Below are 15562 nucleotides of genomic sequence, written 5' to 3'. Positions count from 1 at the left end.
TCCGGGGTTGGTGGCCCCACTTGGTGGACCCCCGGGACCCTCCCGGTGGTCCCGGTACATTACCGATATCGCCCGAAACATTTCCGGTAACCAAAACAGGACTTCCCATATATAAATCTTTACCTCCGGACCATTCCGGAACTCCTCGTGATGTCCGGGATCTCATCCGGGACTCCGAACAACATTCGGTAACCACATACAAACTTCCTTTACAACCCTAGCGTCACCGAACCTTAAGTGTGTAGACCCTACGGGTTCGGGAGACATGCAGACATGACCGAGACGTTCTCCGGTCAATAACCAACAGCGGGATCTGGATACCCATGTTGGCTCCCACATGTTCCACGATGATCTCATCGGATGAACCACGATGTCAAGGACTCAATCAATCCCGTATACAATTCCCTTTGTCTAGCGGTATTGTACTTGCCCGAGATTCGATCGTCGGTATACCGATACCTTGTTCAATCTCGTTACCGGCAAGTCTCTTTACTCGTTCCGTAACACATCATCCCGTGATCAACCCCTTGGTCACATTGTGCACATTATGATGATGTCCTACCGAGTGGGCCCAGAGATACCTCTCCGTTTACACGGAGTGACAAATCCCAGTCTCGATTCGTGCCAACCCAACAGACACTTTCGGAGATACCTATAATGCACCTTTATAGCCACCCAGTTACGTTGTGACGTTTGGTACACCCAAAGCATTCCTACGGTATCCGGAAGTTGCACAATCTCATGGTCTAAGGAAAAGATACTTGACATTAGAAAAGCTTTAGCATACGAACTACACGATCTGTGCTAGGCTTAGGATTGGGTCTTGTCCATCACATCATTCTCCTAATGATGTGATCCCGTTATCAACGACATCCAATGTCCATAGCCAGGAAACCATGACTATCTGTTGATCACAACGAGCTAGTCAACTAGAGGCTCACTAGGGACATATTGTGGTCTATGTATTCACACGTATATTACGATTTCCGGATAATACAGTTATAGCATGAATAAAAGACTATCATCATGAACAAAGAAATATAATAATAACACTTTTATTATTGCCTCTAGGGCATATTTCCAACAGTCTCCCACTTGCACTAGAGTCAATAATCTAGTTCACATCACCATGTGATTAACACTGATAGGTCACATCGCCATGTAACCAACATCCAAAGAGTTTACTAGAGTCAATAATCTAGTTCACATCACTATGTGATTAACACTCAATGAGTTCTGGGTTTGATCATGTTGCTTGTGAGAGAGGTTTTAGTCAACGGGTCTGAACCTTTCAGATCCGTGTGTGCTTTACAAATCTTTATGTCATCTCCTAGATGCAGCTACCACGCTCTATTTGGAGCTATTCCAAATAACTGTTCTACTTGGAGCTATTCTAAATTGTTGCTCCATTATACGTATCCGGTATCTCTACTCAGAGCTATCCGGATAGGTGTTAAGCTTGCATCGTCGTAACTCTTTACATCGAACTCTTTATCACCTCCATAACCGAGAAAATTCCTTAGTCCACGAGTTACTAAGGATAACTTTGACCGCTGTCCTGTGATCCATTCTTGATCACCTTGTACTCTCTTGCCAGACATGTGGCAAGGCACATATCAGGTGCGGTACTTAGCATAGCATACTTTAGAGCCTACGTCTAAAGCATAGGGGACGACCTTCGTCCTTTCTCTCTTTTCTGCCGAGGTCGAGCTTTAAGTCTTAACTTCGTACCTTACAACTCAGGCAAGAACTTCTTCTTTGACTGATCCATCTTGAACACCTTCAAGATCATGTCAAGGTATGTGCTCATTTGAAAGTATTATTAAGCATTTTGATCTATCCTTATAGATCTTGATGCTCAATGTTCAAGTAGCTTAATCCAGGTTTTCTATTGAAAAACACCTTTCAAATAACCCTATATGCTTTCTAGAAAATCTACGTCATCTCTGATCTATGATATGTCGACAACATGTACTCATCAGAAATTCTATAGTGCTCCCACTCACTTCTTTGGAAATACAAGTTTCTCATAAACTTTGTATAAACCCAAAATCTTTGATCATCTTATCAAAGTGCACATTCCAACTCCGAGATGCTTACTCCAGTCCATGGAAGGATCGCTAGAGCTAGCATACCTTTTAGCATCCTTTGGATCGACAAAACCTTTCTGATTGTATTACATACAACCTTTCCTTACGAAAGTTGGTAAGGAAACTCGTTTTGACATCCATCTGCCAGATTTCATAAATGCTGCTTATGCTAACATGATTCCGTCGGACTTAAGCATCGCTACGGATGAGAAAAACTCATCGTAGTCAACTCCTTGAACTTGTGAAAAACTCTTCGCCACAAGTCGAGCTTCATAGATGGTGACATTACCATCCACGTCCGTCTTCTTCTTAAAAGATCCATTTATCTCAATGGCTTGCCGATCATTGGGCAAGTCCACCAAAGTCCATGCTTTGTTCTGATACATGGATCCTATCTCGGATTTCATGTCTTCTAAACATTTGTCGGAATATGGGCCCACCATCGCTTCTCCATAGCTCGTAGGTTCATTGTTGTCTAGCAACATGACCTTCAAGACAGGATTACCGTACCACTTTGAAGTAGTACGTATCCTTGTCACCCTACGAGGTACGACAGTGACTTGATCCGAAACTTCATGATCACTATCATAAGCTTCTACTTCAATTGGTGTAGGTGCCACATGAACAACTTCCTGTGCCCTGATACACACTGGTTGAAGTGACGGTTCAATAACCATATCAAGTCTCCACCATCCTCCCACTCAACTTTTCGAGAGAAACTTTTCCTCGATAAAGGACCCGATTCAAGAAACAATCCATATTGCTTTCGGATCTGAATTAGGAGGTATACCCAACTGTTTTGGGTGTCCTATGAAGATGCATTTTATCCGCTTTGGGTTCGAGCTTATCAACCTGAAAACTTTTTCACATAAGCGTCGCAGCCCCAAACCTTTAAGAAATGACAGCATAGGTTTCTCTAAACCGGTGTCATCTCAACGGAATTACGTGGTACCCTATTAAAGTGAGTGCAGGTGTCTCTAATGCCTAACCCATGAACGATAGTGGTAATTCGATAAGAGACATCATGGTACCCACCATATCCAATAGGGTGCAACTATGATGTTCGGACACACCATCACACTATGGTGTTCCAGGCGGTATTAATTGTAAAACAATTTCCACAATGTCTTAATTGCGTGCCAAAACTCGTAACTCAGATATTCATCTCTATGATCATATCATAGACATTTTATCCTCTTGTCACAATGATCTTCTACTTCACTCTGAAATTACTTGAACCATTCAATAATTCAGACTTGTGTTTCATCAAGTAAATATATTCAACATCTACTCGAATCATCTGTGAAGTAAGAACATAACGATATTCACTACATGCCTCAGCACTCATTGGACTACACACACCAAAATGTGTTACTTCCAACAAGTTGCTATCTTGTTCCATCTTACTGAAACCGAGGCTTTTCAGTCATCTTGCCCATGTGGTATGATTTGCATATCTCAAGTGATTCAAAATCAAGTGAGTCCAAACGATCCATCTGCATGGAGTTTCTTTATGCGTATACACCAATAGACATGGTTCGCATGTCTCAAACTTTTCAAAAACGAGTGAGTCCAAAGATCCATCAACATGGAGCTTCTTCATGCGTTTTATACCATTATGACTTACATGGCAGTGCCACAAGTAAGTGGTACTATCATTACTATCTTATATCTTTTGGCATGAAAATGTGTATCACTACGATCGAGATTCAATAAACCATTCATTTTAGGTGCAAGACCATTGAAGGTATTATTCAAATAAATAGAGTAACCATTATTCTCTTTAAATGAATAACCGTATTGCGATAGTCATAATCCAATCATGTCTATGCTCAACGCAAACACCAAATAACAATTATTCAGGTTTTAACACCAATCTCGATGGTAGAGGGAGCGTGCGATGCTTGATCATATCAACATTGGAAACACTTCCAACACATATCGTCAGCTCATCTTTAGCTAGTCTCCGTTTATTCCGTAGCTTTTATTTCGAGTTACTAACACTTAGCAATCGAACCGGTATCTAATACCCTGGTGCTACTAGGAGTACTAGTAAAGTACACATCAACACAATGTATATCCAATATACTTCTATCGACCTTGCCAGCCTTCTCATCTACCAAGTATCTAGGGTAATTCTGCTCCAGTGGCTGTTCCCTTTATTACAGAAGCACTTAGTCTCGGGTTTGGGTTCAACCTTGGGTTTCTTCACTAGAGCATCAGCTGAATTGCCGTTTCATGAAGTATCCCTTTGTTCCCTTGCCCTTCTTGAAACTAGTGGTTTCACCAACCATCAACAATTGATGCTCCTTCTTGATTTCTACTTTCGCGGTGTCAAACATCGCGAATATTTCAAGGATCATCATATCTATCCCTGATATGTTATAGTTCATCATGAAGCTCTAGCAGCTTGGTGGCAATGACTTTGGGGAAACATCACTATCTCATCTGGAAGATCAACTCCCACTCGATTCAAGTGATTGTTGCACTCAGACAATCTGAGCACAAGCTCAACGATTGAGCTTTTCTCCCTTAGTTTGTAGGCTAAGAAAATCGTCGGAGGTCTCATACCTCTTGACCTGGGCACGAGCCTGAAATCCCAATTTCAGCCCTTGAAACATCTCATATGTTCCGCGATGTTTCGAAAACGTCTTTAGTGCCTCAACTCTAAACCGTTTAACTGAACTATCACGCAGTTATCAAAACGTGTATGTCCGATGTTTGCAACATCCACAAACGACGTTTGGGGTTCAGCACACTGAGCAGTGCATTAAGTACATAAGCTTTCTACTGTCCGCATAATTGCTACTATCAACTTTCAACTATATTTTCTCTAGGAACATATCTAAAAAGTGGAACTAAAGCGCGAGCTTACGACATAATTTGCAAAGATCTTTTGACTATGTTCAGGATAATTAAGTTCATCTTATGAACTCCCACTCAGATAGACATCCCTCTAGTCATCTAAGTGATTACATGATCCGAGTCAACTAGGCCGTGTCCGATCATCACGTGAGACAGACTAGTCATCATCGGTGAACATCTTCATGTTGATCGTATCTACTATACGACTCATGCTCGACCTTTCGGTCTCCGCGTTCCGAGGCCATGTCTGTACATGCTAGGCTCGTCAAGTTAACCCTAAGTGTATTGCATGTGTAAATCTGTCTTACACCCATTGTATGTGAACGTAAGGATCTATCACACCCGATCATCACGTGGTGCTTCGAAACGACGAACTGTAGCAACGGTGCACAGTTAGGGGAGAACACTTCTTGAAATTGGTGTAAGGGATCATCTTATTTACTACCGTCGTTCTAAGTAAACAAGATGCATAAACATAATAAACATCACATGCAATCAAATAGTGACATGATATGGCCAATATCATTTTGCTCCTTTTGATCTCCATCTTCGGGGCTCCATGATCATCATCGTCACCGGCATGACACCATGATCTCCATCATCATGATCTCCATCATCGTGTCTTCATGAAGTTGTCTCGCCAACTATTACTTCTACTACTATGGCTACCGGTTAGCAATAAAGTAAAGTAATTACATGGAGTTGTTCAATGACAAGCAGGTCATACAATAAATTAAGACAACTCCTATGGCTCCTGCCGGTTGTCATACTCATCGACATGCAAGTCGTGATTCCTATTACAAGAACATGATCAATCTCATACATCACATATCATTCATCACATTCTTCTTGGCCATATCACATCACATAGCATACCCTGCAAAAACAAGTTAGACGTCCTCTAATTGTTGTTTACATGTTTTACGTGGCTGCTATGGGTTTCTAGCAAGAACATTTCTTACCTACGCAAAACCACAACGTGATATGTCAATTGCTATTTACCCTTCATAAGGACCCTTTTCATCGAATCCGTTCTGACTAAAGTGGGAGAGACTGGCACCCGCTAGCCACCTTATGCACCAAGTGCATGTCAGTCGGTGGAACCTGTCTCACGTAAGAGTACGTGTAAGGTCGGTCCGGGCCGCTTCATCCCACAATACCGTCGAAACAAGATTGGACTAGTAACGGTAAGCATATTGTACAAAATCAACGCCCACAACTACTTTGTGTTCTACTCGTGCAAAGAATCTACGCAATAAACCTGGCTCTGATACCACTGTTGGGGAACGTAGCAGAAATTCAAAATTTTCCTACGTGTCACCAAGATCTATCTATGGAGAAACCAGCAACGAGGGGAAGGAGAGTGCATCTACATACCCTTGTAGATCGCTAAGCGGAAGCGTTCAAGAGAACGGGTTGAAGGAGTTGTACTCGTCGTGATCCAAATCACCGGAGATCCTAGTGCCGAACGGACGACACCTCCGCGTTCAACACACGTACAGCCCGGTGACGTCTCCCACACCTTGATCCAGCAAGGAGAGAGGGAGAGGTCGAGGAAGACTCCATCCAGCAGCAGCACAACGGCGTGGTGGTGGTGGAGGAGCGTGGCTATCCTACAGGGCTTCACCAAGCACCACGGGATATGAGGAGAAAGAGAGGGAGGGCTGCACCATCAGGCAGAGATCAAAATCGTGTCGCGTGTTATGGGCAGCCCCTAGGCCTCACTATATATAGGGGAGAGGGAGGAGGGTGCGCCCCCTCTAGGGTTCCCACCCCTAGGGGCGGCGGTAGCCCTAGATGGGAAAAGGGGAGGCGGCCAAGAGGGGAGGGGAGAGGGAGGCGCACCAGGATGGGCCCTAAGGCCCATACCCCTTTAGGGTTTGCCCCCTTTCCACCTCTTAGGCGCCTTGGGCCCTTGTGGGGGGGCGCACCAGCCCACCTGGGGCTGGTCCCCTCCCACACTTAGACCACGCAAGCCTCCGGGGTTGGTGGCCCCACTTGGTGGACCCCCGGGACCCTCCAGGTGGTCCCGGTACATTACCGATATCGCCCAAAACTTTTCCGGTAACCAAAACAGGACTTCCCATATATAAATCTTTACCTCCAGACCATTCCGGAACTCCTCGTGACGTCCGGGATCTCATCCGGGACTCCGAACAACATTCGGTAACCACATACAAACTTCCTTTACAACCCTAGCGTCACCGAACCTTAAGTGTGTAGACCCTACGGGTTCGGGAGACATGCAGACATGACCGAGACGTTCTCCGGTCAATAACCAACAGCAGGATCTGGATACCCATGTTGGCTCCCACATGTTCCACGATGATCTCATCGGATGAACCACGATGTCAAGGACTCAATCAATCCCGTATACAATTCCCTTTGTCTAGCGGTATTGTACTTGCCCGAGATTCGATCGTCGGTATACCGATACCTTGTTCAATCTCATTACCGGCAAGTCTCTTTACTCGTTCCGTAACACATCATCCCGTGATCAACCCCTTGGTCACATTGTGCACATTATGATGATGTCCTACCGAGTGGGCCCAGAGATACCTCTCCGTTTACACGGAGTGACAAATCTCAGTCTCGATTCGTGCCAACCCAACAGACACTTTCAGAGATACCTATAATGCACCTTTATAGCCACCCAGTTACGTTGTGACGTTTGGTACACCCAAAGCATTCCTACGGTATCCGGAAGTTGCACAATCTCATGGTCTAAGGAAAAGATACTTGACATTAGAAAAGCTTTAGCATACGAACTACACGATCTGTGCTAGGCTTAGGATTGGGTCTTGTCCATCACATCATTCTCCTAATGATGTGATCCCGTTATCAACGACATCCAATGTCCATAGCCAGGAAACCATGACTATCTGTTGATCACAACGAGCTAGTCAACTAGAGTCTCACTAGGGACATATTGTGGTCTATGTATTCACACGTGTATTACAATTTCCGGATAATACAGTTATAGCATGAATAAAAGACTATTATCATGAACAAAGAAATATAATAATAACACTTTTATTATTGCCTCTAGGGCATATTTCCAACACAGGTACTGACAGCCTATTCTGGTTTGATAGGTGGGCTGGTGATACCCCACTCGCGGGCTGCTTCCAGGACATGTTCTCCATTGTAGTGGACCCTCGGGTCTCTGTTGAGACGACCCTTATTGACTTAGGGCGTCTCGCATTTCGGCGTACTTTTGGGCCCGCGGAAATAGCCGCATGCATGAGCTCCTAGACGTCATTGCGCTCCACGAACCGGACCTAGAGACGACACACAACCGCTTATCATGGCGCCTAGAGCCCTCGGGCAGATTCTCCATGGAACCCCTTTATACTGCGCCATCGTGGCCGTCCCGCCCCAGCCCCCCTGGAGGTGATTTGGGCGATCCGTCTCCCTCTGAAGATCAGAATCTTCTTGTGGCAATGAATCCGTGGGCGTATTCCCTCTGGCGTGGAGGTGTTAAAACGTAATGGTCCAGGTGACGGGCTTTGCCCTCTGTGTGGGACCGAGGAGGACTCTAATCACATCTTATTCTCATGTGCCTCGGCCTAGTTTCTATGGAGTTGCTTGCACGAGGTGATTGGTGGCAATTGGTGCCACACCAACTTCCCGGACCTCTTTGCTGAACTTCAGGCATCGCCCCCCTGTGAGTTGCCACATTAGGTGGCTGACCATAGGTGCCCTTGCCTGAACGCTTTAGACGATTCAGAATAATTAAGCTAGTCATATAGCGTATCCCTCTTTGACGTGCCACTGATCGTGGTGTTCAAACTATGTGGTTTCTTGTAGCTCTGGCGGCCTCTTAGCCGCCTCCAGGAATGGGATGCCATCAGCATCATCATTGCCGATCTCCGTGCGATGGCTCTCTGATTGACGCCGCCGCTTCCCCCGCCTCCTCCTAAGCCTGATTAGTGTCTCCATGGTCCACCTGCTTTTATGTTTTCTAGGGCTTGTTGAGCTGTGCCCTCAGCAGAACCTTCTGTACTATTTGTTGTGAGACCTGTGTGTGTGTGCGTGTGTGTGTGAGTGTTATGATGTGGTACTTGGTGGCCTTTGGTGGTTTGCTTTATTTATAAAGCGGGGCGAAAGCCCTTTTCCGTAAAGCCATGACTTTTCAAGGAGCACCTGGAGGTGGCTACCCTAACAAGGAGAGGTGAAGCTTTAGGTTAGTCTATTACCAGCTTATGGTGTAACCTTTTTTGCTAATGAGCAATGATAAACACTAATCTAATAAAGGATATGATGAATTTCATCCCGACTCTTCTATACCAGCTCTTCAATAGAAGAGGATCTAACCTTGAAGGAAACAAATATCATGATTGTCACGCGTCCATAAGGAAACAACCGCCGCCACCCAAGCACTAAGCCACCGCGTACTATCTCTCTATCCCTACTGACCCTCGCCGTTGCTAGAGACTAGTAGCTAGGCTAAGCCCCGATACGGTAGCCTTTGGTGGCGACATGCGATCTACGGGGCAATGGCTAGAGGCAGAGGGTATGACTATGCAACAGTGTCAATGGAGTTCTGGCCTGGCCGATGGTCTCTGGTGGCAAGGTGCCGACGACCGCAATCATGCCTGCAAGTACGCGGGAAGCAGCGGTACCCTTCTACGTCCCATCGTAGTGGGCCTATGCTTGGGCGCGCGGGTGGCGCTAGGGTCCTACGCTGTTAGGCGTTATCGCGACTGTGGTTGGACGGTGGTAGCTGAAGAGCTGGAGGCTCTCGGGCCTTCATATTCAGGGTAATGGTGAGTATTTTAGCCGAGCGATTCCGTCGCCATAGGTGAGGACACTTAGCAAGAGGACAGTGTGGGGCTGCTGGAGCGTCCTAAATTGGGATTTTGGTAATGTTGATGACTTCCTTCCATTGTTAATCTTCGTCGCATGTACGAGGTTGACCTTTTGCTGTGAAGGCTCGACCACTTTCTTGTGCGGGCATGGTCGTCACTTGGGTGGCATCTCATATTAAGACCGTGTTGTCCATGAATTTGCTGGTATCATGGAAAGTGGTGACGAAAACCCATGATAACCTCGATTTGGTGGAACTTCTCGAGTACCCAGTCTCGAGCTCTGGGGTGAAGACCATTGGTGATGCGGAGCATCCCTCGACCATCCCCATGGACATTACATCACCACCGTAAGCACGAAGAGTACCAATGACGAGAGCTCACGCACGTGCCATCGAAACCGAGGTTAACTCCTTCCTCTTTGAACTCCATTTGAATTCTGACGAGAGTTGGATCCTACCTCAAATGGAAATGTTATGCTTTCTTAGGTACTACCTCCGTCCTTTAAAGAGTGTACTTCCAACTTTGTTGGAAAGTCAGACTTTTTTATGTTTGACTATATTTATACAATAATACACCAACATTTATGCCATCAAATTAGTATCAATATATTCATGATAAAATATACTTTCATCATATCCCTAATTGGTTTCATAAACATTGATATATTTTTGCACAAACTCGATCAAACTTTGAGATAGTTTGACCCTCCAACAAAGTTGAAAGTACACTCTTTAAAGGACGGAGGGAGTACCAAAGAGATGAACATGAAGAGGTGAGCACGGAGACCCAATAATCCATGGAGGAGGAGGAGAACGCAATACAGAGGGAGCACGAAGCAAGAGAGGTCTCGGACCACTCCGGGTGCCCGGCCACCCCCAGCCGCCGGCCGGCCGCACCACTAGCCGCCCCGGGTTCCTGGCCGCTGCCTGGGTGGTGCCCCTGAGCGCCCCGGGTGCCCGGCCCATTCGCTGGGGGCTACAGTCGCCGCCCCGGGTGCCCGGTCCCCCTCCTGCCGGCTCCCTGCCTGGTTCGGGTGCCCGGCCCTCTTCGCCCCGGGTGCCCGGCCGACCCTAGGCGCCAGCCCCTGCCCGGTCCGGGTGCCCAGACTCCACCATTTTGCCTACGCACAATTAGGGCTAAAAAGATCCTTGTACCCCACTCTTCCTCTTATTTCGTCCCTAGCCTATAAAAAATCTTCCCCTAGCTCCTTCTTAGGGCCAGCAAAGTATTTGAGAGACATTAGAGAGCTTTGCTCCTTGTATATCCCTCCTCTTGGAGATCAAGACCCCTCTTTGGGAAGAATCCTTGTGGATTATCAAGGCCTCCTCTTGGAGAAGTTGAACATCAAGACCTCATCTTCTTGGAGTGGGAAGAACTCTACCCGAGTGCTAGTTTCCTTGAATTGTTCTTGTATACTTGTGGATCTCATGTATGCTACTCTAGTGGATGTGTGACCTTGGTTTGTTTGACTGATTCTCTTCTTGTGTTCTTGTGTGTTCATCACCATTTCCCCCTCCAAGTGTGAAAGATCTCATCTAGGGTTTCACCCTACAACACTTGGTCTAATCCCCTAGTTGGTTATATATAGTTGGCAGTGTTGGTGTTTTTGTGTTGTTAACTTATTGAAGACATTGCACAGACTTGATCTTCAAGGTGAAAGCCCAAGATCTGGCCTTCGGTGGTATAATTCGGCAATCGGTGTCATTTGAGTGGCATTCCCTTTGTGAAGGCATTAATGATGGAGATCCTTTCCAGTTGTCCTTGTGAAGTCAAGAGATGGTTGGTGCGAATGGTCGTTGATGTAGTTCGTCGATTGCTGGTTTGATCACTTTGGAGTTTTTTCTATCAACTTAGGGATTATCTCTGGTGGAAAAAAATCAGATTATCATTTTACCAAAGAAGGGAAATCATGCAAGTCGAATATCTTTTTTCTACTCTTAATCAGATTATCTCCGGTGGTCAATTTGTTAGAGAAAGTAGCCATGAAAAAAGTGAACTCTAATAGGATAAGAAAGCTTCCAGACATCATGAACAAATTAAGAAAGATGCTATTGGAAGACACAAAAATAGTGGAAATTTATATCCAATTAATAGTTTCGATAATATCACACTAAAATAACAGATGACGCTTCCCTTGTTCTAGCTTATACAAACTCTTTGTGAGATCTCTAGTGATCAATTTGTGTACAGAAAGTAGCTACAAGAAAGCATAACTACAATGGGATTAGAAATTTAAGCTTCAGCATGAAGAACGTATTAAGAAATAATGCCACTAGAAATCGCAACATGAAAAGATTGCACATGGTAGACGCATAATGAATTCGTCATCCAAATTATGATTTCTTATTTATTGGTAAAGGCCAATGACTGAGGAATTTCGAACAATATCATAACAGATACACGTAATGACACCGATCTACAATACAATGACGAAACTTGATTTCAAGCTCAAAACCATTTAGACATTAGAAATGACAACCTGCATTCAGTTAAGAATATATGCCACCCATTTTTCATTATCGCACTTACCAAACTTCCAGATTCTCAACACATTTTGAGAAGGGCAAATCATAATCTATCTAGATTGCATAAATAAACACATATGGGTCCTCTGCCGCATGTCCATTTGTGATAAAATTGCCATATTTAATCATCGTAATCTTAATATCATCTAAAAAATACATATCTAAATCATCCAGTAAGCCAGTAAACACATAGATCAACACCTTATTTCAGCGACAATTATGGAACTATCAGAACTCTTTTACTCATTGTTATCTCAGCCCGTTGCCAGCAAGCCATGTCACCAAGCACATGGCAGAAAGTTATTCTGTTTCTTCCTTCCTTCTTTCTTTCTTTTCTCCTGCCTTCCCAGAGCATGTTAAACTAGTTATTGCGGCGTTGTGAACATCACAAAGACCAGTAAGCACATATAACCTGTTAATTTCACACAGCCCATTGACCTCTCTGTATGTATCTTTACACCGTCAGGTGGCGCTCAAAACATGCATGCATAGCTCGATATTAATGAACTTTAGGTGCATGTCTGATGTCTCGCAGCAGCATCAGAGGAAAATTAACCAAGCTAGACGCTTGCTGGCTTGCACCAACTCCGGCGAACTCATTCTGAACTCGAACTGTTCTACTTGGAGAATCACATTTCCATAGACCTGATCATTGCAACAACCTGCAGCAGAAAGGATACATTTGTCTGCAGCCTGATCAGTAGTCTCAGATGATAAGCTTGATCTTGATCATGGCTTAATCCGAAAGGAAACCACGTACAGGCGGGTGCAAGAAATGGAACTCTCGCACGACCGGCTTGCATGGAGGCGCTTCTAGAACATTCCATTGCCCCCCCGCCATTGTTTCTGATCCCAGCAGCTCGATTATCATCCGTCCTGTGGGGTGCAACAGATTGGACTCGCATCAATCGACCAAACCAGTATGAAGAGGCAGGAGTTGTATCGAACGCACAGGCCGCGGGACGGGAGCAAGAGCCTGCGATGAGTGGCCAGCGGCTCCAGCCTCCAGTACCATATCTATTGATCTACAGGACCAAAGTTCTACCACAAACAGAACGAACATTTCCGCTGGAAATTGGACTCGCAGATCAGTGCACTGCACCTCGTCGACCGTCGTTGCCCGAATCAAATAAACACAACACCAAATTTCACGAATCGATCGATCTTTCAGCGAATCGCACCCGCACTCCCATATACTAAATTGCGAAAATTGCTTGGACGCAGGCATCGATCGGCGGCGCTACCAAGCCGGATCCATGGCCGGAGCTATCATCCTCGTCGCCGTGGAGACCATCGATCTGCAAAGGCGACCGATTCGGCCGAGATCCAGCCTAGCCAGCTAGCACCACAGTACGAGACGAACCAAATTAACCAATTCAGTTGAGAATTCAGAAGCCGCCATGGATGGATTCAGCTCCGGACAACAAGTAAGTCTTATTGCAAAGATGAAGCTTGTACAGCGAGATCGATAGCGATAGCGACTCCTCCTCCGGGCGAGAGGAAGGAGAGGACTACAGGCTCGAACAACGAGCTACCCCCTAGCAATCATGTGAATTACAAGAAGGTCCTTCTCCCCTCTCATCTCTCCTTGTCTATTCCTTCTTGTTCTTCCGGCTGCCGCCACTGCGACCCCCAATTTCTTCCGTCGCGGCATAGATCTCAGTGATCAAGCGGTAGCGCTTCACCCTTCGCTGGCTCCCGGCCACCTCGTCCTCCTCCTCTTCCTCCCAGTCCACGCAACCACCAAGAATTACGGCGCCAGGAGACGGCGCCGCTGGTGGGGCGTTCACGGAGCGCAGGGAGGAGGAGAAGGAGCTGCCCGAGGGAGCCACGGAGGTGGCGACCGGATGGGCGCGAGGGGTGCCCGAGGAGGCGCTGCTCCGGCGGAGGTGGAGGAGCTGCTCGGCCGCGGCGAACTCGAGCGCCGTGAAGGCCGCCGGCGCCGCCGCGTCGGCCCTCTTCGTCTTGGGCTCCGGCTCCATCTTCCCCTTCGCCGGTTCTGCCTCGCGCTGTAGGATTTTCATTGACGATTGGTGTGGCTGGGTTGCCATGGACGCGCGCGTTGGCTAATTTCGCCTCTTTCTGGTCTGGTCTTTCTTTGGTTGCTATACTAGTTACTTTTCCTTGTCCTTTTCCTCTTGCTTTTGCGAAAGAGACTTGGATTTTATTTCTCTATTTTTCCTTTGATTTTTGGGTTTCAATTATTTCTCTAGCAGGTAGCTTTGCATAAATATCATTATGGTATAGAATCGATTTGGCCCGACACGTGTAATTACCGTTAAGCCATATTCCGGCGTGAAATGCGTGACACATTGTGAGCTGTCCGGTTAATCCAGCACACAACCCGTCCAACCGAGTTTTTGCAACACGTCGATGGATCACATAGCCATTAGCACATCGCGTTGAAGGTCCTTACACGTCATATGTATGTACACACTACACATTTCTATGATATGTACATGTAACTTGTTTTGGGTCTAATTTCACGCTCGTTGTTACCGTTGCATATTCACACAACGGCTAGGTAGACACAATCACTACTGCAAAAATGATTACGAGAGACGGGCCTATTAATATTATTTTACATAACAATGTTGCACTCTAAATTTTGGTCATCACTCGTAGATTCAGACCAGTAACTAGAACACCAGTTCCACAAAGCCCTTAGTCCTGTATGTCAAAGCTAACTATTCCAGACTAACTATTCAAGACTACTGAATCTTTTGAAGTTTCTTCGTTGCATAATTAAATAGCTACGTATGCTTTCTGATTAATTTGTTTTCTCTGGACAAGATTGATAATTAGTTTTTCAGAGGGAGTGGTGCATAGTACTGGTTTCAATCTCGTGGTGCTCTAATCCAGAGATAATAAGAGCGAAGACACATATTGTATTGTTGTCACTAAGGATAAAGCGACATGGTTTAATCTTATTGCTAGATTTATTTATTTTTACATTATGTCATCTTGTTTATTACAATGCTCTGCTTCTTATAAACTTAATACCTTGAGATGCATGCTTGATAGCGGTTTTGGGGTGGAGTATTAGTAGTAGATGATGTTGGATTAACAGTTCACTTATCACAGATGTAATGCCTATGTGAGGTTATGTCATGAATGATCATAGTCATAAAGATTGCTATTCTTGCCCAACAATAATTTGTCACCATGCCGCTTGCTATCTTTTAAGAAAGACACCTCTAGTGAACCTATGGCCCAAGTCCATTCTCTATTAATTCAAGTCTTTCATACAATTTTCTCCTTTCATTTATTT

The sequence above is a fragment of the Triticum dicoccoides genome, chromosome 5A (genome assembly GCF_002162155.2).
Source record: "Triticum dicoccoides isolate Atlit2015 ecotype Zavitan chromosome 5A, WEW_v2.0, whole genome shotgun sequence".
Taxonomy (NCBI): Eukaryota; Viridiplantae; Streptophyta; class Magnoliopsida; order Poales; family Poaceae; genus Triticum; species Triticum dicoccoides.
This window is presented reverse-complemented; position numbering follows the sequence as displayed.